Source organism: Coturnix japonica, chromosome Z (assembly GCF_054131305.1).
Source record: "Coturnix japonica strain WE chromosome Z, WE-NBRP24, whole genome shotgun sequence".
Taxonomy (NCBI): Eukaryota; Metazoa; Chordata; class Aves; order Galliformes; family Phasianidae; genus Coturnix; species Coturnix japonica.
The window spans coordinates 17404913-17421107 of NC_140702.1; the positions used below are offsets into that span (position 1 = coordinate 17404913).

At 42.0% G+C, this 16195-nt stretch overlaps 1 long non-coding RNA gene across 1 annotated transcript; it reads left to right on the plus strand.

The window, feature by feature from the left end:
• The first annotated feature begins 13491 nt into the window (after positions 1-13491).
• Positions 13492-15471, plus strand: LOC146753769 (uncharacterized). The gene is made up of 2 exons (XR_014939094.1): positions 13492-13627; positions 14650-15471. It is a non-coding gene; the product is annotated as an uncharacterized LOC146753769 (long non-coding RNA).
• Positions 15472-16195: the final 724 nt, after the last annotated feature.

The window sequence follows — 16195 nt, forward strand, 5'->3', positions numbered from 1 at the left end:
AATAATTTAAATCTTTGGCTCTTTGTCTGGTCCTGTGGGGAATGTTACGTGTGTGTCTGGTATCAATACAACCTACCCTGCTCTACATAAAAGAAACCAAGGCTCCGACTCATAGCAATTTGGGTGCCCTCTGCTGAACCTCCACTGGTGGCACAGATGGCTCCTGAATACCAATGCCCATTGCACCCTTTGTTGGTGGTAAGGAATGACATACCTGGCTCTGTAATCAGGTGGATGAAGGGACTGTGAACAGCTGACTGGTTGCTTCTTACCTAGGAGAAAGGAAATAAATAGATAAATAAACAAATAAATAAATAAATAAATTTAAAAATAAGAACTGCGATAATTAATAATAAACATAAATAATAAATATCAGAGGCAAAGAAACAGTGCTCTTCTATGCAAGTTCTGTTCATCATGTTTAGATACATACTTCAGAGAAAGAGTGACGCTATCAGAGTATCAGAGTCACAGCCTGCACGCAAGCATTATGTTTAAATTAAGGGCAATATTTTGATACAGAGGGGAAGAAAAGGAGTTGAGTATATAAATGCAGCATGCCAGATGCTCTCTTCTACTGCCACATGTCAGAAATCATCACTGATTTGTACTAACTCTTCTCACCTAATGAATCTTGAATTATTGCCTACACTGCTGCAGAAGGGACTACAACCAAGCAGAAGAACTACTTGTGATGACTGAAAACAGTGTGACCTTTATTCTGTTACTAAAATATACATTTTAGTCATCAATAGGATAAAAATTATTTGATGTAAGCACTAGGTACAGCACACAGCTCCCTGCTGTGCCTGAAATCCCATCCCTTTCTGTTTTAGTCCATCTCTACCAGCTTGTGTTAGGCTGCACAAAACATTAGAAGCTCTGTGTCCTTCCCAAGGAGCCACTATATTGCCCTGAGCACCTTGCTATCCTGTAAAAGATACACATAGTTTAGCATGCAGCTCTCGCTCTGTAGCACCACAGCAACTTTTTTGGATTGAGTCCAGAAACAACATAGGGGAAGATAATGAGTAACAGCAGATGTATAGGGGGCATATAGACAGACAGATAACAATACTGAGAAAGGAAGAATGGATAAAGATAAAGCAGAAAGGTAAATAAAAAGAGAAATACAATCAGTGCGGGAGTGACAATGGCAGAGAAAAGCCATTCAGAAGCTTCCACCTAAGAAATAAACAGAGGAGAAAAGTGAATGGGAGAAACAGAATACTGTAACTGGAAAGATAAGCAGAGACAGAAACATGTTCCAGGAGGCAACATAGACAGAAAAACTACATCCAAAAGAAGGAAAATAAGTAAGAAAACGCATTTCAGCATTCACTGAAGGAAAAATCAGGCTGACAGGTAAATAAATTATTGAACTTTGTTACCTGTAAAATAAAAATAACACACACCAAGACATATACCCTTCTTCCATTCCCAAGTCTAGACTGAGCCCAAGGCCGCATATATGCACACTGTCACAGTCTCTTTACCTGATGAGCTTTTGGTCTAATTAATACAGAAGAAGCACAAATAGGATAAAGAAAACTGTGGTTAGCAGTAGAACTAGATCTTTTTTCCTGCCATACTCTGTGGTGCACAAAGACACACAAACTTCTTTTCCTGCCAACTTCTGTAATGTTACTGTTACATACTACATTAACAGTTCAGCCTTGGTGAGTCTTTTCTTGCCTTCTGAGCAAATACAGTATCAGCTGTATGCATACAGCATCAGTTGCCTGCATTTCTCACTCAAAAGCCTGTTGAGTAACACTTTGCTGCTGGTGAGGAACAGTTTAGTTCTTTCTGCCTACAATTTTCAGCTGGAAAAATACTCCATCACACTCCAACTTCTTCAGTGTAACCAACTCAAGAGCAGCATTATTTCAAATTTTCTGAAATGCAAAATCCAACAAACCAAAACAGGTGACATTCAAAACCTTAATTAGGCCAAACAGCAGCCAGATCCTGTAATCCCACTTACTTCCTGTTCTACTACAGTGCTTTTCCTGGCATTATCTCTGAGGTTCTGTCTTTATAAAAGATTGGCTTGTTGTTTGTTGTTGTTGTTGCTTTTCAACACAGAATAAAATAAAATAAAATAAAATAAAATAAAATAAAATAAAATAAAATAAAATAAAATAAAATAAAATAAAATAAGATAAATAACGAGTAACTCTACCATAGAGGACATCAGTTCAAACCCTAGCCAGGGACTTTCTTGGCATATGCTCCATACACCTATTTTTCCTCTGGCTCACTGGTGGGAACTTCTGTAATAAACACGGTATTTTATTAAACCCATGTAGCGATTAATTCAATATATCTTGATACTTATCTCAAAATCTAGTTAATAAATTATGACGAGATTCTAGTACAAGCACTTGAACTTCCTAAGAAGAGTTATCTTTTCAACATGAGAATGCTAGAAACAGTTGTTGCTATTCAGAATTGACAGCAAACATGTTCAGAAAACATTTGATTGGGAAAGCTATCCCCCTGCTCCTGCCCTTGAGGAGTAGGGCTCCAAGATTTGCCATCAGAGCAGGCTTACCAGCTGGAAAGTACACATCAACAACTGTGTATAGCAACTGTGGAACCTGAAGCAATAATTGTAATGACATCAAGAAATAGAAAAGGTAACAAAGAACACAATAATCCTTTTCACATAACAGAAGTATCTAATGAAACTAATGTGGGCAGCATGTGTTACAGGGAATGTGAATGACCACTGCCCTAACGAGATTCATGCTCTGAGCTTACCATTTTTGCTACATAAACAGCAGTACTATATTATGCAAGGTGCCTAGGCCACATTTTCAGAAGGATGAGTCAGAATGAGGGCTGGGCTTGTTCAGTGTGGAGAAGAGGAGGCTCAGGGGAAACCTTATTGCCTTCTACATCTCCTCAAAACAAAGATTATGGCAAGGTGGGGGTCAGCCTCTTATCCTAGGTTACAATGATAAGATAAAAGGTGATGGCCTCAAGTTGCTCCAGAAGAAATCCAGATTGGATATTAGGAAAAACTTCACAGAAAGATTGGTGAGGCACTGGCACAGGCTTCCCAGGGAGGTGGTGGAGTCATCTGGAAGTGTTCAAGCAATTTGGAGATGTTGCACTGAGGGGCATAATTTAGTCAGTATTAGAGCAATATAGGTGTTATGTGGATGGTTGGACTGGATGACCTTATAGGTCTTTTCCAACATTAACGATTCTGCGAAGAGCAAGTGCCAGATTCTGCATCCAGGACAGGACAGCCGTGCATTTAGGTAAAGACCGGGGGATGAATGAATACACTGAATCACTGCCAGAAGTATGCCCTGGAGCCCAAACAGCCAACTGTACCTTGGGGTGCAGTATGCTCAGCACTGCCACTGGGCAAGGGAAGGAATTGTCCCCTCTGCTCTCCACTGTGCAGCCTCACCTGCCGTACTGCATGTGGGCTGGCTGCCACATTGTAGGAAGGGCATAAAGCTATCAGAGAGCATCCACAGGAGAGCTACAAAGATGGTGAAGGGTCTGGAGGGAGAGCTCTGTGAAGAGTGGCTGAGGTTCCTGGGTTCAAGTGTATCAAATCTTACATGCCTCTGGAAAAAAACTTGTGTTCCTCTAGAAACAGAAATGTGGAGTCCAGTTCTCAGATCTGACACAGCAGATACCAGCATATGGCCAGCAGTTTATGGACACAGCACTTCTCTACTTAGCCAAAGCACACACCCTGTAAGTGCCAGGGCAGAGGACCACTTGGCAAATTTATGTATTTTTAATAGAAAGTGAATATAATTAGTAAAAATTTGAAAGGAATATGTTCATCAGGAGCATCACAACATTCTGTAACAGAGAGGCAATGGCTCCTGCTCTGTGAAAGTGTTTCCCTTGAGAATGCTGCTGCTTTTTGATGTTACAAGGTATGAACTGTCTGCCATGATCATAGAGGCAGAAGGCTGGGCACAAAAATTGTGATGCTATCCACACTCAGGAAAACACAGATACTGTCTCTGCTTATAGCATGTATTAGATGATGGTAGAGAAGAGTAGAGCATATTTTCTCATAGTTAGGAGTTTTAGAAGGAATTTGTGGTGTTGTTTTTAATTAGCAGGGAGAGGACTGTTTCAAAACATTTAATTGATGGTGATGAATAATCAGTGAACACCAAGATGTGTGTTTTCAGAGGATTTAATAAAAGTGGCAGATACACAATCATAGAATCACAAAGTCACTGAACCATACAATATCTCCAGTTGGAAGACATCCATGTACCCATAAGATGACTGAATCCAACTCCTAGCTCCTAATGGTATCACCCAAAATTGGATTGTTATTAATATTTTTTCCAATATAGACTGGAGAAACAGGGTGACAGCCTAGAAGACCAATGAAAAAAATGAAGCTTGAAGTACCCACATGTAAGAGAAGAAATTAAGATGAGCATCTTTCTGGAGATTACATGATGGAAAACCATACAGAAAATAACCTCAGCACCAGCAGTGGGAAAGAAAACCTCTTTTTTATCTTACTGCTCACCCTGTTGTTAGATTGGAGTTAAATCTTCATCCAACCCAACACTGGCATCCCTAGAAATGGGTGCCGACACAAGGTCTCACACAGATTTTGTTATGGGTTTACATTGAAGTAAACTCATTTTCCTTTCCATTCCATAAAAGCTGATCAAGACGAATATGATCTAAACTTTCCCTCCCCCCCCCCCCCCCACCCCCAGAATGAAATGGGAATCTGAAGGCAGAGCCTTTATTTACATAGAAACTTACATTTCTGATAGCTGTAGAAAGACATATAAACATAAGTGGCAAAGTCATAAAAATCTGTCAATTAGATTAATGAACAGTGTTTAGTATTAGCACTTAAGCGTGGAACAGAGGGTAGCAACCAAACACCCTGAAGCAGAAATGCAAGCTGCGCTTGAGCAGTACTGTATCAGAGAAAAGGAACTAACTAAATGTAGCTACGTGCACTATATACACAAAAGATCTCCTCAAGGATCTCAAGGGTCTTCCTTCATTTTATGATCTCTGAAATTTTATTTTGGCCTCTATGTTGCAGTGCTAGAGAATTAATATGCTTATGTTTCCAGTTCCCAAAATAAAAGACATAAAAGCAACAAAAGCTAAATACCCAATACAGAGCAGCATTTTGCATTCTAGTTACTGCTGTGATGAGCTGGGCTGTGCCACATCTCCATGTGTCCTTCTCTCATTATATACTCGACACTGTTTACACAGCTTCTGATTTCATGCTTTCTTTTTGAAATTAAATGAATACCAGAACAGTGCTAAGAACATAAATGTCTCTTTCTGAAATACATGCAATCACCCACCAGATGGCAATAAAACCCAGCTAATGAGCAGCATGCTTCATTTTCACATAGCTCAGAGTCACTTTTATCTAATACAGCTGGGGACAAGCAAGGAAGAAAAAAATATATAAACAAAAATAAATAAATAAATAAATTAAAACCCTTCCATAACTCAAGGGTTATTTATGATTCATACAAGTCAGAAATTGGTAGCAGTTACAAATTACAGCACTGAAGTTAGTGAAACAGAAGTGCAATTGCCCATCACTGAAAATTATATCCAGAAGTGTTCAGTATAACTCGCCTGGTCTGGCAAAAACAAAGGAACAAACAAAACAAAACCAGAACCAAAAACATTCCCAAGGTCCCCAGTTTCCATCATATTCTCATTCTTATAATTATTATTTAGTTAGATGCTTGGTATTTGCTCAAGTTTAATTAAACTAATAACACTAAGCACTGTGGCTGACATCACTAAAATTTCACATTGTTCATCTCCCTATACACTATTATTTTAGATGTAAGAGCTAACATGAGGTTCTGCAACATACAACATTCCCCATTTTAGCTGCTGTCCTTTATTAGCCAGTACTTCACTATGCATATCATCAGAATACCTGTAAGAGATTGGAGATAGTTTTGTTTTGCTTTGTTTTCTCATTGGTTTAGATGCCATCAAAGATATATCACCTGTGTTATTCACTGGTTTTACTGGTTTTACTCACAAACATACACAAGAACCTACTCTTGGTTAAATGCATTACCACAGTTAATCTATAATAATAATAACTAACTAATTAATTAATTAATAATAAATCTACTTACATATCATAATAAGAAAAGAAAAAAATGATCCACTACATTAATAGGTAAGAAAATCCCCACATCTTTATCAGACGCACTCGTGTAAGAAAAACTTGAAAACTAGGCTTTATTTTGACACAGAACTACATAAAGTCATACACAAAAATAATACAGTGGAATGACTTCCACAAAATAGCTCTGCAACTGATAGATTATTAGGTGTATATACTTGGCCAGCGCATGCTAGACCAAGGTCTGCCACTAGGACATCTTGTTCCAGGGCCACCTGGATCTTCTGCTCAGAGGGAGCTCCTATTTCTGAAGAAAAAAGAAGAAAAAAATTCTGTACTCCTCAGCAGGAAATGGGACTTAGCCTCTCCATAGCCCTTCTTGAGTACCACTAGTGAAGTTGCTGCAATTATTCCCACATTAAACCACTTTACTTAAGCCACCTAAGGCTCACTGACAAGTCCAGGCGCAGAACTTGGGTGTGAAGGTCTGAGAAATATTGACCCTAATGAATGAAAATATGACATCCCCATTTGTCATGTTTTCCATATTCTAGCTGCTTAGCATCACACTTCCTGCTCTGTAGCACCCACTAATGTCCTTAAGTCCTTCTTAATCAATCTCTACATAAAGTTAATGCTCTGCTGCCTTTTAAGTGAATCTTTTCCCAAAGGATATTAATAGCAGTTTCAAAGATAAAAACTACTGACAACTCCATATGTTATACTGCAGCAAGCTTGTTCCATGACAGATTTATTTAAGCAGAGAAGTTGCAAAAACTTCTAAGCTGCTGTTGAAGGATAAATCAACACCTATATTGGTGAAGCATTTCATCTTTTGGGACTCCTTCTGTGCACCAGTCTCTATCAATCCAAGAAATATGCCTGTGTGTGCTTTTGCCAGAGCACAAAGCATTTTTCTTGTCAATTTCCCAGCCAGGGGCAAGGGTCATTAAAACTTAACATCCATTTTCCTTCCTCAGCAGCTATTTTTAGCAGTTACCTATATCACATGGAAAGGCAGCAGACAGCAGAAATGTACTTTGGTCACAATCATTTATTTGTATTTTGGTGCTCTGTGCTTCACTGTGTTGGTGATTTCAATGAAATCCATGGGATTACACCTGGAAGAAAGGCTTCATCTCTTGGAGTAAGGTAGTGGAGGAATGCCTGAAGTGTTTCTCTCATTGCTGAATAATTTTATTCTTATCACAGATGGAAAAGGGAATGAAAGAGAAAACAGTAATGTGATTCACCTCAGCATATGACTGCATCCCTATCAGTGTTACTCAGATCATGTCGGATGTTAATCAAAATGCTGTTTATTCGGTGACTTGTATTTCACCCAGCATGACTGCGAAAAATCGTGAGTCATCTGCAAACTTGCTGAGGGTGCACTCAATGCCATCATCTGTGTCATTGATGACAATGCTGAAGAGCCCCGATTGTAAGACAGAACCCTGAGGGACACTGCTTGTGACTGGCCTCCACCCTGACACAGAACCATTGATCACAACCCTTTGGCTGCATCCAGCCAACCAATTCCTAATACACCAAAAAGTCCATCCTTCAAATCCACACCTCTCCAATTTAGAAAGAAGGATGTGGTGACAGACCATGTCAAAGGCTTTGCAGAGATCCAGGTAGATGACATCTGTCACCCTTCTCCTGTCCATCAAAGCTGTCACTCCACCACAGAAGGCCACCAAGGTCAGGCAAGATCTGCCCGTGCTGAAGCCAAGGCTGTCTTGAATCACCTCTTTCTCTCTTACATTCCTTTACACAGCATGTAGGATGATCTGCTCCATGATCTTCCTAAACACAGAGGTGGGGCTCACCAGCCTGTAGTTACCCGGGTCTTTCTTTCTCCCTTTCTTGAAAATAGGAGTAAGGTTTCCCTTTTTCCAGTCTCTGGGGACTTCACCAGACAGTCATGATTTTTGAAATATGATGGAGCAGCTCGGTAAACACATCAGCCATCTCTTTTAGAACCCTAGGATAGATATCATCCAGTCCCATGAATTTATTCAATTTCATGTGAAGGCCTTGGACATGTTCCACTGTTACAGTGGGACAGAAACTATTCCCCACACCCTCACCTAGTGGCTCACCATCCACCCATGAAGATTGAGGCAGAGCACCCACTGTACTCAGTGGGTACCTCAGCTTTTTCTTTGTCTGATGAAGCTATCTCCCCCATTTCATCAGAGTGGGAACACTGTCCCTGGCCTGCATCCTCCTGCCTGTGTGCCTATAGAATCCCTTCTTGTTATCTTTCACCATCAGCAATCCCCCTTTCTCAAGGCTGCATCCCAAGCTATAGTACCCAAAGCCCTGAGCATGACATCATTTGCGAAGCCATTCATTCAGCACATCCACCCTCCTCTTTCTGTGCAGATCCCAGCCACCAACTGAGAGGACAGAGGAGAACACAACTTGCACCCCTGATCCCTTCAGAAGTCTTCCCAGAGCCCTGAAGTGCCTTTTGATTGCTCAAGAACTTTTGCCTACCTCTTCATTTCCAATGTGGAAAACTGGTAAAGGATAATAATCAGAGGGCTTAACAAGGCGACTAATGTTCCTAGCAACATCTCTCACCTGGGCTCCAGGCAGGCAACACACCTCCCTATGGGATGGGTCCGAGAAGCAAACCGGGCCATGGTTCCCCTGAGAAGAGAGTCCCCTATGATGACAGCTCTTCTTTTTTTCCTGACCTACATAACAAAATGTGGAGCAAACTGACAAACCTTGGACAACCTCTCCTGCATGGATGGACTTTCACCAACTTCCAACATCCCCAGCTTACAGCTCCAGAGCCTCACACCTGTCATGTAAGGGAACCTGGGAATGTGGGAAAGGCTGAGTGACAGTCTGCTTGTTGCCCTGAACAGGTACTTGTCTCTATCTGTCACTAACTTTGAGGTTGCCCCTTCCCACCTGAATGTAAGAGGGCTGATGATCCCTCACTGCTTGAAGAGCATCTCCCCCACGCCCTTCCTGTAGGGATGGCAGAGTAAGACTCCACCAGTCAGTTCCCTTCCCACAATCCCAGATGCTTCTCAGCCTTTTTACTTCCTCCTTTTGCTTTACCACCAGGCTGAGCAGATCATCCACCTGCTTACACAACACATAGCTGGTATCCCTGCTGCCCTCCTGTAGCAGTGACAAGGCCAGGCATTCTCTGCAGCCTGAGACCTGAACAGCAGCATGGACATTCATGCTTTCAGTCTGAGTCTCCATGTCCCTTTTAGCAGCAGCTCACTGCTGTGTGGTGACCATGTTTGCACCTCAGTGTCCAGAGAGCAACAACATGAATTGAGCATCTGAGAATGAAACCTGCAAATGGGGCTAGGAGAATGTACAGGTACCTATAGTAGCCCACAGACTTTGCTGAAGACGTAGGTCAGCCATGCAGAGCTGGAGTTGGGATGCCAGGAAACCAATCCATTTACTTGAGATATGCAGTCTGGATAGAGCAAAACTTCTCACAGGGAAATACTGTGATTTCTAGCATGTCAGGTTGTGTGAAAAGAAGTGGAACACGCAATATGCCACAAAGGGGGCAAGTACCAGTTTTCCGGTATATATTACATTTGGTGTAATTTCACTATTCTTATCCTTCTTTATTCTTCCCTTGTCCACAGTCACTTTAGTGCAGTCACTTTGCCCACCAAAAGACATCAAAACACCTTACATCAGTTCCTCCCACAACTTGTGCTCACACCAAATCACTGGGCTCTCACACTTCCCTTCCTACCTGTGCCTTGTCCCATCCTTAAGGTCCAGAAACAAATCCTCATATTTTCACATTCCCAGACACCACACCCAACACAGAGTTGCCATTTAGGTTTGTATGTGATTGGGAACTCATTCTTTGAGGTGCTGAGCCTTGTGTGTGTTTCTGCCACTCCTCATACACATGCTGAGCTGGCAGTGCATGTGCAGGGTCCACACCAGCAGAGTTGAGGGACACATCCCTTCTGCCTGAAGGGACAAGAAACAAGTAGAAATAATCATTACGACTTCTTCAGCAGCAATAGCTATCACAGTTACCACTGAAGTGCTTATCTCAGTAATAAAAGAAGGCTGGATGTGCTCATTACTGTGGTTCAGAAGTAAAATAAATGGCCTAAAACAGAATTCATCTTTCCTTGGGGTAGCTTACTTTCTAAAAATACTGCCTTGCAGAAGATCTGAAACAAAGCTGAGAGCAGAAAGCTGGTCTGTTTTTCAATTTTTCCAGACAATACATAGATGAGTCTAATAAAATATATCACTCCTGCATTCCTTGCTTAACAAAATGTGCAACAAGTTACTTTTCTAGATAAAATAACAGTATATGACTTTCCAGTTTGAAACACTGACAAGCATAGTAGTGTCCTCTGATGTACCAAATGAAAGGTGAGAGGAAAAAGGCCTGTCTGTAATATTCAGCGTTTCAGAAATCTCACTAAAGCATGAAGTAACTTGTGATGTGTTTTCAATTAGTCTTGCAATACGTACTTGATTAGTGTTTCTGCTACTCTGACCACATGGGGGCAATATACAAATAATAACTGCCTAAACAAACACATGTCGATTTGCTAATCGGAGCGTGCCAAAGGCAGATTTACAGAGGATGCATGTTGTGCCTATATTTATTCACTTTTTTTCCCTCTGAATTTGTAAATTTGCTGAATTCTGTGCTTAGTGGCTACACTTCTTTTAATGGGAAAGTAAGATAATAAGTTAAACTTTTTTTTTAATAAAATCTAAAACATAGATACAATGTGAAGTATGAGAAAAAAAAACAGAATGTACTTCAAAATTTTAGAATTAATGCTTTATTATTATTATTATTATTATATTCTTTTTAAAGATAACTTGAGTTACTTATATACATTAACTATATGATATCTTTTATATGAGGCCTAAGACAATTCCCCTTCACACAGTGCAGCACAGACCTGCCAAAAGGCTGGACACCTATTCTCTATGTAGTAAATAATCAATTGCATCCAAACGTTTCAAATTTTCTTAAGTTGTTGTTAAATCACTTCAATATATTCATACTATATAAATAAACATTTAAATATAGTCCTGCTTCTCTTTTACAAGGGAAGTGCATTGTGTACTTGTTTCCATTTGTGACACTTTGTAAGTTTTTTCATCTCTGTGCCACTGCACTAACAACTGAACAGTCACTCCAGCTCAGACTGTATCAGCACAGCCATCTGCGGACTGACCTCTGGATCTAAGACTGCTTTAGGATTGATTCTGGACGTGGTGGCCTAAATGCCTTCCATTTGTACACCCACATCCTTCTACTACAGTCTATGACACGAACGAGTGTGACTCTAGGTTGTCAGATTTCTCAGGGTAAGATCTGAATCAGGAGAACTGTTTAGAAACAGAGCAGAACACGCTGACACCTGCAGTCAGAACAGTTCAGATGGATCAGTATTCTGTATGGAGATGACTCAGTATGAATTTTCAGTTTTCCAGTGAAGATTCTCTAGCAATGCAGTCAGTACTACCCAGCAAGCCAGGATTTTTTTCTTTCTTTCCATAACCTCCTACAAACTTTTCCTTCCTTTTCTCCTTCTTTCCACCACACATACATGAAAACACAAAGAACAGGACAAACAAGGGAGAATTTGCCAGTTTCAGGAAATAGTTTGTTAAGTGAGTTCTGATCCTTATCTTCTTACGAAGACTGGAACACTGCCATCTTCCTTGGAGCTACTGACACCAATAATAAAACACTGCCTTCCTGGATTTTGTCAGCAAAAAAAGGAAAAGGGGGGGGGGGGGGGGGGGGGAAGGTTTTGGACTAGCATTAAAATTTTATACTCCTTCAGTATCTGGAGAACTTAGCAATAAAAACACTAGAGAAGAGTGTTGTCAACTAGTAACTCACAATGATTACCTCATCTGAGTGCTAGGCTTCAGGAAATTCAAGACGATAGAATTTTCTGTGCTATAGTCATTTTTCCACAGTAATTTACACCATGCATATTTTAATTATTCCCTGTAAAATGGAAGGTTTAGGTCACTATCATAGATTATATGGACTGAAGAAGCAAATTGTGTACTAGAAGCTAATGCTTAAATTTGCCCAAGAAAAGGTAGACCACTGGTAAGAGGCCCAGAAAACATGAGAAGTGCTTGCTTTTGTAAGCAGTGATCTGAGCCAGACAACAAGGCTGTGCCAATTTGAGGGCCTGATAAAAATTACTGGAGGCTCTTGATAAATAATAACCAACCCAAGTGCGTAAAAACTAAGCCTTCAGTGCCCAGTCTTAATTTAACATGGTAAGACTTTATCATATTTGTATTCAACTTTTAAAATCCTGTTTCAAGATCGATAAAAACAAAACATCTAGCCCAAGGCAGTTAATTGAGTGGGGTGAAGGGGGAAGTAATGAACATTCACTAATATTTACAATTAACTGAGAATCTGAAAATAGTCGCTGAATAACCATTTTAGTTACATTCCATAGCAACTTCTCTATTTAAATAGAAGCAGGTTATTTAAGGATTTGGTGTCATCACACTGACCTCACTATAGTGTTTATACAGCTTTTAGAAAGAGGTATTTTAATTCCTATTTAAATACTAATCATCTTCAACAATGGTGTACTTCAAATGTTCTAATTATGGTGCTGAGTCTCAGATAAAATTTTCCAAATAATGGGCTATCTGGTTTCAGGGTCTAATTTATGTCTTGAAACGTGAAAAGATTGGGATTCTCAGCCTCTAAACTGCCTGAGAAATTGTTGCCTGTAGTCCAGAGGGCTCAGATTCAGGGGTATTCTCCTTGCAGCTTGTGGGTGGATACTATTCTATGTGAGTAGGAATTAGACTGTATAATAAGCAGTTGCTGAAAGTGAGAAACAGGGACAATCTGTAACAGGAACAAGGGAAGCAAGAGGTGGCAATGAGCAAGCCATGAGAGTGAATCTGAATGGGTGTCAAAGTGCTGGATTCGGAAGGATAGGGGAAAGCAGCTCACCAAGGCCGGCAGCACTTCCCTGCCGCGTGGCAGGTTTATGGGAACGCACCGGCACAAGCAGAGTGAGCATTTCACCGTGCTGACCAGCGGATGGCGCAACGCACCCGAATTACGGAGCACAGACAGAGGCAAAAAAACATACACGGACTGAATCCGTATGTCTGACTGCTGAGGGGAACTAGAAAATGCTTGAACGTGCGTGAAAGCAACGCTATTCTGCAAAACGATCTAAATTTTAATGTCTCTAAAATTCGTTTAACCAAACCATGTCACCCTGTGTTAATACGCCTAGTGCTCCAAATTTAAATTACACAAATTAATATGCCGAGGGCTGCAAACTGAAATTGCACATATCCGAACATGAAGTTGAGGTGATGGACAAAGTGACTAACAACGAGACTGAGTACGGCCAGAAGGAGCAGCAAGCAGGAGGTGGGCGGTGTTTCTGGTGAGACACGGGCCCGGGCGAGTCGGGACAACCCGGGCAGCAGGAAGCGTGGGAGGTGAGCGGAGAAAAGGGTTGAGTGCGGCTCACAGCCAGGCAGTGCTTACGGCATGAGATGTGAGGGGATCGGGTGATGATAGATGGGTTGTTTCAATTCGTGTCCTGATTTCTGAGCTGTTCCGGTGAAGTCGCACCTCTTAACTAACTCATTTGTTAACTCATCAGGTTCAAAGGTCTCTGCCGGAGATGGGATTCTTTACCTTGTCACATCAATTCCTGAATCTGAAGCTTTAACATACTAAATACTAATTAATTCCTAGCAGAATCTGAAGATTACGGAGCATGTAGTTGTGCCTACTGTCACCAATGAGATGCGATACAGGAAATGCTGTCCCAACCCATTCTCCTTACTGAAAGGGCAAAAAGGTGAAAGGCTGCAGGAAAGAGACTTAAGTTTTTAGGGAAGACATATTTGGGAAGGACGGGGGAAAAGCAAAAACAAACATTAGTAACACAGAGGAAAGCGTCCTGATTGGGGTACTGGGTATGTTACTTCAAAGCAGAGACAATGTCAGCTGTTTGGGGTGCAAATATGCATAATAGGACATATGTGTAAAAGAGCAGAGTGAATATGAAATTGATGTATAGTTGCTGTTCTTTTATTTTTGTTGTTGTTGGTTTTGGGTTTTCTTTTCCCCCCCTCACCAAGCTTTAACAGGCATTTTGAATTAGCATTGAAAAGTGGGTCAACTTTCATGTAAATCTGCCCATCTGATCACTAAGGATATGTTTTAATTAACTCGGAACAACAGCATAGCAATATATGGAAATTAGAGAGCTTCAAAGACTATGTAATTTAGCATATAGCATGGCTATCCAAATGCCCTACTAAATTCAGTGGACTCAGTTCTACACATTTGGAAAAACACTCAATAATCATCAGCTATGCCTGCAATCCCCCACATTTCCCCTTAGTGCAGTTGTGTCACTGTTGCAATGCAATACAGCTTTATCAGTGTCGTTAGCAGCATGTTCAGTATGTCTGACAAGCAAGTTACCATCCACTGCATTTTCTTCCAGAAACATAACCCAAGAACTGACAAAAGCTGTCTGCTGCCAGCATAACTTGTCACCAGGACTCATAACTGCCCATGAATAGGTAAAATTAACACAATTGAAGCTGACCCACACATTCATCAGCAAAACCCAGCTCACATGAAACAAGTGGAATGCATCCTGTATCACGGCAGCAGTGCTGGGGCTAAGCGTCCAGAAATGGTATGGCCAAAGACAGCAGTCTTAAGGAGAGGGGAGGCAAACTGGGACCACAAGCTCTGCAGATTTAACGGCAACTTCACCAACAAGCCTAGAATGGGAAAAGTGAATTATGAGGACTGCCTCCAAAGCTGTGTTTCCTATTTTATTATGTTGGCCCACAACATCAGAGAAGGATATTGGTGGTCTGGCAGCAGCAACTGAACTTTCCCACCAAAATTCTGTTATGCTTTATTGCTGCGCAACAGATGGCAGCAGAGGGACAGTCTGACACAATGGTGTCTGACATGAAAGTGTTAATGAAGCAAAGGTGTGTCACTTTATTCCTGCACACAGAAGTGGCACTCACTGACATTCACTGACACTTGCTGAATGCTGATGGACACCAAACAGTGGATGTGAGCACAGTGAGGTGCTGGGTGGTGCATTTCAGCATTGGTGACAGCAACAGTGGGTCACCCCTGCTGATGCAGATTGTTAGGAGCGTGGTGTGCAGGCTGTTGGTCATGGCTGCTGAAAATGCACAGCTAATGATGGTGACTGTGTTTTGCACCTGAGAATTCCTTCTATAAATAGTGTTACTGTGCTCTCTGTTGTAGTTGCAACTGAAATAAATGGGAGGCACTACTTTTAGAGTGATGTGCGTACATACGATAAAAAGATACAGGAAATAAAGGAGAATGTGCCTTATCACTGTAAGCAGCTCCCCTCCTTATCAACATGTGTACAAAAGGAATAAATCCACGTGGGTGCCTGTTAACCAAAGTGGGGTCTTTCAGCGTTAATAGACACAAGGGAAGAGCTGCATCTCCCCAAGTCTTTGCGACAAGGAAGGCAGAACCGGGTGGAACCGGCAGGGCTGCCCGGCACCCCGCCCCTCCGCAGGTTCCCGTCGATGCACCCACGTGCCGCACGGTGGTGCACACAGACAGATGGTCCCAGCACAAGGGCAGCGGTAAAAGCTGACTGTTTGAAGTTAGGCACAGAGCTCCCCAGCCAGGTGCTGGGCCGAGGGTGACTTCTTACCGCAGACAGCGGGCAAATACATAATACGCTTTACAACGCAGCTCTCCGGGAGCTCCGAGAAGCGGCCCGCGATGCCTCCGGGAGCTGGGGGCGGGCAGTGGGGCGGGCAGAGGGCGGGACGGCACCGCTCTTGCGGCGCATGCGTGAGCGTGTAGAGTTCGTGTAGGGGGGGTTGTTTGTCACAGCGCTTATAGTGAGGTGGCAGCGCTCCGGCACCGTCATTGTGAGCGGAGCGGAGCGCAGCGCCGGGCAGCCGAGCGCTCTGAGCGCTGCGGAGCGCCGGCATCCGCGGCAGGGCCGGGGCCGCCCCAGCCCGCCGGCTCTC